This window comes from Trematomus bernacchii, unplaced genomic scaffold, assembly GCF_902827165.1.
Source record: "Trematomus bernacchii unplaced genomic scaffold, fTreBer1.1, whole genome shotgun sequence".
NCBI lineage: Eukaryota > Metazoa > Chordata > Actinopteri > Perciformes > Nototheniidae > Trematomus > Trematomus bernacchii.
The window spans coordinates 1,512,302-1,523,395 of NW_022987547.1; positions in this window are offsets into that span (position 1 = coordinate 1,512,302).

Sequence of the window (11,094 nt, forward strand, 5' to 3'; positions counted from 1 at the left end):
TGATAAATATGGACAAAAAATAATTATGGTTGTGAGAGATGCTGCTATGAAATAGGGTAAGCCAATTAAAACATATTATTACATGGTTTAGTTGAATACTCGATTCTGATTGGTCAATTCAGAACACGTGACACGTTGTTAATCCAGAACAGACAGACCGCTGTCAAGGATTTATGACCGTTGTTAAGGACGCTCAAATCTGCAGAAAGAAGTCCGGTCGATTGAACTGTATACAGTTTGGCTGAAAAGCAAACTGCATGCAGTTTGCTTTTCGAACTGACAAGACAAGAGCACCACATCGGGTCAGTGCCTTTCCATGTTGTCTGTCCTTACACACACATTAGCGGTAGCGATACAACTGTGGCAATATTGTTTTCAGATGTGTCATCTGCGAAACCCCCGCAAGGAGAGAGGATCGAGGACAGAAACGTTGATCTCAATATCCTTAAAGATTTCCCATTCACCATGTCACATTGTACTATTAATGGAAACGTTCAGGTTAATGTTAATTACAGCTAAGGCTCAAATGCTAACATGCACAGAGTTAGTTGCTATCGAAGCAGTTCCTGCCGTTGCAACAGCCTAGTTCAAACATCAACAACGGAATATTTTTCGTAGCGGATGAATGTCATTTTAAATCAGTTACAACTATGTTTTTAATCATTAAAAACATTTTCTAAAACAATAAAAGCATTTCAATTAATATTGGGAGTCATATCGTTACTTTGTTGAGAATGTGGCCATGTAATAAGCGGGATAATGTGCAGCGACTTGGTCATTATGGGTAAAAGAACACCTTCATGCCGATCTAGATCCCTCCGCTTCGCGTCGGGCTCCTGATCTGCCTGTCGGTGTTCTTTTACCCATAATGACCGCGTCGCTGCACATTATCCCTTACCTACATCCTAGGTGCTATACTGTGACACAAAGAGAAAATATATGAGCGGATTTCTCATTGAACAGTTAACTGGCCTTATCCACCTGGATGACCATTTGTTTTTTAATTGACTTTTGACTAAATACCTGTCTTAGCAAAGCCTGTGGACTGAAAGGGATCAAATGCATTGATAACGTATTACACATCAGCACAAAAAAGACAGAACATCACAGCCTCTACATCAACCAGCTGATAACCAATTCCTCTCTACACTCTTCCCTGCCTCAGCCCTTTTGGGATTACCTGACTAAATGGAAGGGCTGGTTAATACCGGCCCTAAATTCACCTCCCCCAAACTCTGCCGCGTTGTATCCCTTAACCAAGAACCTTCTGTGACACTAACGTTGGAAAGAAAGAGAAAACAGCTCTCTCCCGCCTGTTCTGGTTCGCCTGATAAGGACGGTGAAGTCACCAAAGGTTTGCTCATGTCCCCTACCTTCCATCTTGGTGATTTCTCTAAGAAGCTGAGATCATTGATAAGGGATCTGGATGAGATGCTACAGGATGCTTTTGGAAATGCAGTGCCACATTTATAAAAGTCGGCAGTTCAATCAACATCCCTTAACTTTCCTCTATTTGGCATGGAATTACTGTATGGTAGACCCCATCAATGCCAAGGAATATGCTCAACAAGATTGCTAGAATGTAAGGTCCAGAGGGGAGGGAGGGGGGAGGCTCTGCCGTAAGCTCTGCTGTGATTGGTTGATAGGTCATCAGTTGCCTCACTTTGTCCTCCTTATCTTAACCTTATATTTGTGGACAGAGAAAAGGGCAAAAGGAAATGCAGACTTATTTAATGATTCTGTCAATATGAAAAACAGAGAAGCACTGCACAAGTGTTCCTTGCTTGCATCTGAATTCCTTTCCACTGAGACATTCCATGAGCCATATTTAAGGTTTAAGACAAGCCATTAAAAACCCATGCCATTCCAAAACAATGAATTCCCATCTGAAATTACATGGAAACAATAATAGCATCATTGGACAGAACTCGGAAAGAAGTTTTGCTTGCATTCTTTTGTATAGCCTGAGGCCTTCTGGTGGTATTTATTATGAATTTCAATTGGAATTCCTGCCGAGTCTGAGAGTATAGGCTGAAGCTGAGACTCTGGATGTCTCAGATTAAGTCTGTCGGATTCTGTGTACTATGATTGAGACGCCAGCCCTACGCTCATTATTAAATACATGTTGTTGTGACTCAACAGACTTGTTCTCTCCAATCTCTACAGATAAAGTCCAACAGCTTGCCTTCCTCCAGCAGGGTCAACACTATTCTTCCCGTAAACCCTTTAAATTACTCCACCAATCTATGACTTTTTGTCCTTTCTTTTTTCTCTAAACTTTGATAAAGTCCACCCTGACATAAGGATGCAACCTATCGACTGTACTTATTACCTTCCATTTTTGAAAATATAAACTTGATTGACTCAAACCTCAGCATTGTGTTGCGTCTTTTATTCCTTTCCAAAAATCCTAACATCTTACCACCATCTCAGTGGACATTCTTATCACACAGCCCACTCTGCTCCATTGAGATTTTTCTCCCTACCACTGTGGCACTCCAAACTGCTACAGCTGCCCTTCACTTCTCAGTCTTGACCCATTAGACTGGTGCCTGCATCCTCCACACTACGAACTGCCAGGTGCTCGTCTGGCAGAGAGGAGGATCTCTGGATCTGCACTCCTACTCACTAACCAACTGACAGCTGCTGTCAGGTATAATGAAATGGACTCCTGTAACCATTACAAACCATCTCCAGTGACATTCCCCATGCCAATACATCACTAGTTATCCTATTTCACAAATTTCCTATATCGTTGCCATGCCATCAATACTCAACACACCCTTTACTTCTTGCCATTTCTTCCCTTTGACAGGCTTGGGCGAGCAACACCAATTATACTGCAATGTCACCTATCACCCTACCACCTGACAGTTGCCCTTCTTCTAGGGTTCACACTGCTCTCATTACCCTAAGGGTTTGCACTCCACAAAAATGATTCTCAAAGAAGAGTCTGTGGAAGCGACTGCAGGGTGTCAATGAGAAACTGGGAAAAGGTCAATTGCAGATCAATTGTGGCTACACGTTTGAAAATATGCAATGAAAGATTTAGCTGTAACCATAATCTCTTCATATTCAGAATGTTTGTGCGTGGGTATATTCAAGAGAAAAACATGTTCCAGGATCATTGAGGTTACAATAGGGTTGAAACTTAACAATAAATAGTTTCAACAATTTAATTTGCAGTCTGTAAAAGAGATAGAAAACCAGCAAGGCAGCCTTATACAACAGAGGGCAAGACATTTTGCTCTAATAAACAAACTTAAAACTAGATGAAAAGTCAGGGGATCACCAAAGTCAGTATGATTCATCATACTGTGAGTCAACCATGAATTACACTTCGACTTTCATCGCAATCCATTAAATGCTTTGTATTTAAATTATGAACCAACCACCATTATAGGTACATATTTATCTATCATATTAATTCAATATTTTCTGTGCTTTCAATGATTGAATGAATATATATGTTGACTGAAATAGTCAAACAATGAGTGTTTAAGGCAAAAGGTGTTGGAATGATGGTCTGTTTTCCAGCAGCTACATGTGTTTCTATACTAACTCTAATGTATGCAAGTCCAGCATGTCCTTTTTTAAATTCACAGACCAATTTCTGCTGTCTGTATCTATGTGCATTACACATCACAATGAAGTATTGTTGCTCCGTTCATTATTGTATGCCAAAGGTACAGAGGTACAAAAGGTAGAATGGTTTACAAGACTACTGACTTACTACTGTATGTGAGTGTGAGTGTGAGTGTGAGTGTGAGTGTGAGTGTGAGTGTGAGTGTGAGTGTGAGAGTGAGTGTGAGGCTGGTGCCCCACGGGAACGAAAACGGGTTGTATCCGCATATTTCTCTTGCGTATAGCCCTTTTTGCCACACGAGGCCGTAACGAAACGATAGAAACGGACCCCGCAAGCGATAACGGGTCCAAAGGTGGATAGATCTGGGAACGGAGCGCTCTGGGGGGTCATACGGCTCCGTGTGATCGCCTCTATACGATCATTTTGTGATAATGATGACGCAATAGCCCTGCCTCCCCCCACCTCTGCTGCTCACCCCCGCAAAAGTAAACTGCACACTGAATTCAGATTATTTATCTTTATCTCGATATGGACACAAACGCGAGTGAAGTCTAATCTGACAGGACGGAGACACGCAGCAAAACACACACTTCAAGTCAGATCATCACCCTTAGCTATTTTAATTAGCCTACCTCTCAAACTACCTAGTTATAAATATGTTTATTTTTTACTGTCGGCCGGGTCACTCATTACTGGATCAGCTGCGGCATGAGACAGACACTGACGCTGTCAGAAGAGAGGAAAAAGAGAGGACCGGCTCCGTCTATTTTATTATTATATATAGTCGTTATTCATTTGTTTTAAAGCTTAATAAATAACAAAGAAGACATTTGACCGGCACTTTTATAATTTTGTCCGGAAGATTTAAACTTTTACACACGTTGACCGGCGAAAGACTCTGCCCGGTTCCCTCGGCCCCCACCACGGAGAATAAACAGAAGCGCAACCATGACGACCATGCTTCTTCGCTGCTTTTTCTGGAGGAAGTTACAGCGCCACGTACAGGCTCGGCATATGTACTGCAGCTTTTTCCAGTGGTTGGAGCTAAACGGAGCTGTCTCGTGTGAACAGACACTATAGTATCCGGTGTATATTGCGTGTGGACGGAAGCTTTTTTGCGATTGCGATTTCGTTAATCCTATGTGTTTTGCCGTATGCGTTCCCGTGGGGCACCAGCCTGAGTGTGAGTGTGAGTGTGAGTGTGAGTAATGGGCAGTGTGTATTCCCGTTGGCATACTGCATGCTTGTTTTTCTGTAGTGTGGGTGTAGATAACGTGGCAGACTTATCGTGTGTGTGTGTGTGTGTGTGTGTGTGTGTGTGTGTGTGTGTGTGTGTGTGTGTGTGTGTGTGTGTGTGTGTGTGTGTGTGTGTGTGTGTGTGTGTGTGTGCGTGTGTGTGTGTGCATGTGTGCGTGCGTGTGTGATTCATGGGTTAGACTGGTGCAATTAAAAGAGGTTTGAATGTGGTATTGTTTTCTTTATTCTGCTGACATTGAAACATTGCTTTTAGTGAGGATGAAGAAGACAGCAGATGAAAATCTTTGTTTTCTTTTTAAAGAAGGCTTTGACCTGGCTGTTTGTACACATGTAAACAATTCAGAGGGATGAATCAGAACTTAGAGAATGTCACTATGAGACCTTATGCAGCCCTGAAAAACAACAAATAGTTCATTAAGGGAAAGAATCAAGGCATTGTCAGCTGGCTGATCATTGGAAGTCCCTGTGGTTAAGACCTTATGAGCTCAGAGCGTACACAGGGCTGTATCTGTTGTTATTCCCCCATCCACCAAACATAAAGCTGCACTTCTAGCCTCTTCTGGAATTTATATTTTGCTCTTTTTATCTTTTTTAGGTCTGTGTTTTCAAGCGTCCTTGGGGGAATGTGAATTCTGGTTCCCTGAAGTGATAATGATGGCTTGCTTGCTGGTTTCTTTGTTCTGCAGCACAATGCCACACTGACAGGGCCAGGGTAAGGGAACGGCTGCTGGAAATAGTCATGCAGAGAGAAAAAGTTCAGGAATCAAGGAAACTAACAAAAAGCTGTGAAGTGCTAGACAGCATACTTGAGTAGACAGTGTTTATGTTTAAAGCCATTACTTTTATAAGTTTAAATTATGAAAATGGAGGATGCAATCCCTAAAGTTGACATACACTGTGCGGTAGAGAGAAGACATATCACTCTGCTGGATTTGTTGAAGCTACAGAAAGACTAAGGTGGCTTCACGGAGTAGAGGTTCTTCCATCACAAACCATTTATGTCCGAGCAAAGACACTAGCTTGCAGCGAGCACACACATCCAACCTTGTTTACCGTCCTTTGGATTTTCTTACGTAATTAATGATCAACAGCTAACGTAAACTACCAGTGAAAACAATGGTAAGTGAATCAAACACCAGCTGCTACCTTACCGGTTTTTAAACTGCTCATTGATTAGGTTGCTAATTAGCGTCATAGCTCATCAAATGTGTGCATTTTGCACATTCTACAAAAAATCTCTGCATGCTACAGTCCAGGGGCCTCATTTATAACGCCTTGCGTAGGATTGACGTGAGAAGGTTGCTTACGTAGTACAAAGCAAAAAAATAGGTACAGAAATGTTCCGACATTTTCCGATTCACAAAACATTGCGTACCGGTGAGGGAAGTGCGTACCGGCACTTCCTACGCCTGTTTCCCTTTATAAATCACAATCGACTCGAAATGCGGCGCAGCTTTTGCAGGCTTCACGTAACGCCCATATTTGCCTATAAATAGTCAAAGAAACGCCCATTCATTCATTCATTTTTGACTGACTGCATGAAGAAGATCGCAGGAAATGACGACCGAACAGCTAAAAAAGACATCTCACACCGTGTCAGATTTTGGTTATTTTGGGGAGGTCGAGATAAATCATATTGTTTGGTGGATGCAGTTTGAACCAGAGTAGCAGCATGGAGGTCGGATCGTCACCAAAATAAATAAATAAGTGGTCCGAAAAAAGTTAATGACAAAAAAAATACACATAACCTTCCTCAGGCAGTGTGTTTGTACCGGGGACAGGAGACACCCCCTTGATGAGAAACTGTAAGAAATGATCGGGGAATCCCTCCGGAGTGGAGTCATGACGACTGGATCTGAATTATTTTGGTGGTTTGTGTTCCAGCTGTCGATCAGCAACTATATATCCATAATCCACCAGTTAAAGGAAATACAACTAATGTGTTGTGTTATATTAGCTGTACAATTTACCATATATGGTGTTCTTAGTTTCCATACCTCCTGTGTTTTACGAGCGACTTATCAAGTCTTGGCAAACGGCATAAAACACGATTAAACGTGATAGTATATAAAACCATGCTCGTATCTACAACCTATAGAAATGCAAAACGGCGTCAGTTTAGACGTTATTCTGTCCTCCTGCTTACCGCATCATTTATGAGAAAACATTTCATAACATTAACACAACATATTCGAGGTGGTTTTAAATAACATATCCGTATTTATTTATTTCCCCAAGTTATGTTTTTGTGTGCACTGAGGAGTCTCAAACAGGCGTTTGTTTAATCATTTTAAGATTGGCTTTAATCAATGTTTGAAAATGAATTCTTCATATGATAAATGAGAGGTAACATTTTATTTATTTCCACATATTTCTCTCCATTCTTCCTTCTGCCAACGGTGTCGCAGTTTCTCGTCTCTCCCGTTGTTGTGCTTAGTGTGTACGCATGGGTTACAGTTTGCGTGGAGGACCGCACATTTTCCCGTCAAGTTAGTATTTTATAAATCGCAAACATTGCGTAGAAACTGGCGTACGCCATTTTTTGAGCGTATATCCCTTTATAAATGAGGCCCCAGGTAACATTGTTGGGTTTTTAACTTTCTTGGCCTGCGTTCAAACCCCAGATGGCCTGCCTTTGCACAAGTGACACCATCACCTGCTCAGACAGCATGGTGAAATGAGGCATTCTGCCACCAGAAACCATAGAAGAAGAATCAATATACTGCCAAAAGCTGGAGTACTCGCACTTGATGAGCTAGGACAGGTTTGTGCTCATCTTGAGTTCCATCACAGATACTCTTGGCATGATGCCTGAGCCCTGGCAATTGGCTCAGTTAATCCTACACACACCCCTTCTGCACATGACAATATGTTCACAATTCTATGAAGGAGTGAGGCAAGGTTTAGAAATGCCATGTCAAACTTTTCAAATAAATACACATTAAACCAAATTAAAGTCATCTGCCTACAGTAATTATTGGGATAATTTATTTTCAGAGAGCATACCCCCTGTCCCACTTACATGTAGTGTCTGTCTTTGCTTCTAAAACAACATAGGAGTTAGGGATGGGAATTTGAAATCAAATTTATATTCGATTATTCGACCCCAAAAAAACGGTTAACCGATTAACCGAATTTACATATCCTATACAAAAAATAGAAAAAGTTTTAATAATAAATACATTTTCAAATAAATATAGAAACCAAACCAAGTTTTCTTTGATATTTTTCTTAAGATATTTTAAATGGCACGGTCGTATACATTTAATTAATCCATTTGATAATATGTAATCAACTTAGGCACCCCTCCCATAAAATAAAAATATTCATAACTCATATTCGAATACCTGAATCATTTCGAATAGTCGAATATTCGATTAATCATTCCCATCCCTAATAGGAGTAGGCTTTTAGGTTTTTTTGTTTATAGGGTCTGTCTATCTGTTTGGCAGAGTGTCTGTGGAAAGACTTGTGTTCATGAAACCAGCTACAGCAACCATCAGAGCTAAGCCCTTGGCAACACAGTGCACTGCACCTGGCTGTTTGGATTACAAGAGACAGTGACTGTACTCAATGGCTGTAGCACACCGAAGACAAAAGTCTGGAAATATGTGTCGTATTCATTAATTGGTGCAAAGAAAACATGTTTCCCTTTGTTTGTTATTTAACAATATTTCATGGCTTAATAACAGAATTACTGACAAAGCAGATAAAATGTGTTTTTATGCAAATTGGTTAGTCCTAATGAAGCCACCAGAGAAGCTGCATTTGTGTTCCAATCCTACATTTTAATAGATTCGATTTTATAAGTGGGTTTGGTACTTTATGGCTACAAACATTCATCCTACATTTATTTGCCGTCTGTCATATTGATTTCTCTCTAACACTAGAGCGTCAGTTGTTTTATAGAAACTGAACTATCATACTATCAATTTAAGAATATATCTAGGATTAAAAGTCACCGCAGGATTTGGAAAAAGTTGTCCATGAATTTTTCTTCAGTACTCGACTACTGTAATGGTGTCTTTACAGGTCTTACTAAAAAATATATCAGAAAGCTGCAGCTAATTCAGAACGCTGCTGCTCGAGTCCTCACTAACACTAAGAAAGTGGATCACATCACTCCAGTTCTGAAGTCTTTACACTGGCTTCCTGTCTGTCAAATAATTTATTTCAAAATACTGCTGCTGGTTTATAAAGCACTGAATGTTTTAGGGCCAAAATACATTTCAATCAGGAGAGACTTCATTTTGTTTAAAGAACATTTATTGACACATGTCATATGATAAATGTTAAGTCTTTGGGGATTAGACCCCGATCCTGAAATCATATATCTAAAGGGGGAAATGCAGCCGTGAGCTGTATTTTACGTATTTTATTCTTGTTGCTTTTTAATGACTTTTTTCAAATGCCATTTTATAATGTGTTTCAACAGCACTATTTCTTAATGCTCTTAATGTCATTCATTTTTGTAAAGCACTTTGAATTGCCTCGTGTTGAAAGGTGTTATATAAATAAACTTGCCTTGCCTTGCCTATCATGTGAAATGCCAAGAACCAACACAACATGTGAGTTATTTATGGGTAGCAGCAGCAAAGTTCAAAAGAAAAATATACTGATAAAACATATATTGATTTTCAGTATTTGCCATTTAAATGTGGACACAAATATTTATAAACCTGATACTTATTTCAATTCTATAGATGCAACCTCTGCGGTGCTTTTTAGTCAGGTTTCCCAGGATGAATAAAAGGTTAAAAGTAGTGAAATTGAACTGCCAACAGGTATGGAGAATATAATGAGACAAGGCTGCTTACACAAATTAGTGAGTTGTTTTTATTTCTACGCTATTGTTCATGTAGTAAGCAGATGTGTGTTTGATTTTTTTCTGTACAAAGAAATAATATTTGGCCAGCACATCCACAGTAAAAGATCTACAAAATAAACAATGCCAGCAGGAGAAATGCAGACACACAAACACGCAGTTTGGTATCAGCACTCTTGGGGGAGCATATGCTTTTACGCTGTGTTTCTAACAAGAGGCTGCAGTGGTAAACAAATATCTTTCCTCCAACTTAAGAAAATGCTGTCTTAAGAAATAAACTGATACTTAGTGTCAGTAAACTCAACAGTTTCCCTCATAGCCCAGTGGGGAAGTCTGTTGTCTTACTATTTGAGATAAATGCAACAGTATTCTGAAGCAATAGTATCACCTCACACAGAGCTCACATTGCAAGGATCACAAATAACATACGTGTAAAATCAGAGATTAAATACTTTCATTTTTTTCTAATTTCCAAATATGGATTCTGCAATAGGCACACATTTTATTTTACTTTATGCCTACACTTTAGTAGTTTGGAAAGAGCAGCAACAGTTTCTGTGAGATTGAACCTAGATTGTGGCCACTGCAGTGCCTGAAATTGCATTGTACATATTTCAACTGAGATGAGGTGAAAATACACAAAGCTCCTCAGATATTAACGCTGTGTTCACAGGAAAGAACACACCACGGTCCCAACTCCATCTGATAGTGTGCCGACAATAATGAAGATGTAGCAGGAAGACGCAATTGTTACTGGAAAACCCGTACAATACAATGCAATCTGATGCAATACCTTTGCAACAATGGCACCTTGTTTTTTGGAAGCTTTTGATATTTATTTTCCCTCAAAGTCTGTGAAAAAGTTGAAATACACTTTTCAGGTTACAGTTTGTGTTGTATGCTATTTTGCATGGTAATTTTGGAATAGTTTACAAATATTTTAAGAGATATGAAATATTATTATTATTTAATCTTAAGCAAAAATGGCAAAAAATGCTGTGTTCTGCAGCCTCTCAAATATTGTGATTTCCTGCTTTTCATTGGTATATATATATAACAAAAAACTCTATAGGGTTAAGTTCTCTGAGAAACTTGGATGTACATTATAACTATTTTCTAAAATTGTATAGATGAACCTATAACAGAATCATTAATAACAGAAATGTATACAATGACGTGTGATACAAACAGTCTAAACTCTTCTTCAAGGATGTCCTGAAAATATTCAGACCAATGTAGCCTCTGCTTAAAGGCCTGCACTTGTCCTTTAATTCTGTAGTGACAACCACTGCCTCTTGCTTTTTAATCCCATGCACTCTTTTCCTGGCAACACAAATCGTTAGTGTCTTTTAGCATGAAGCCATGAGAGAAAGGGGCTCTATATTTAATGTGCTGTTAAAAGGAATCAGATGATTGCTGTTGGAGG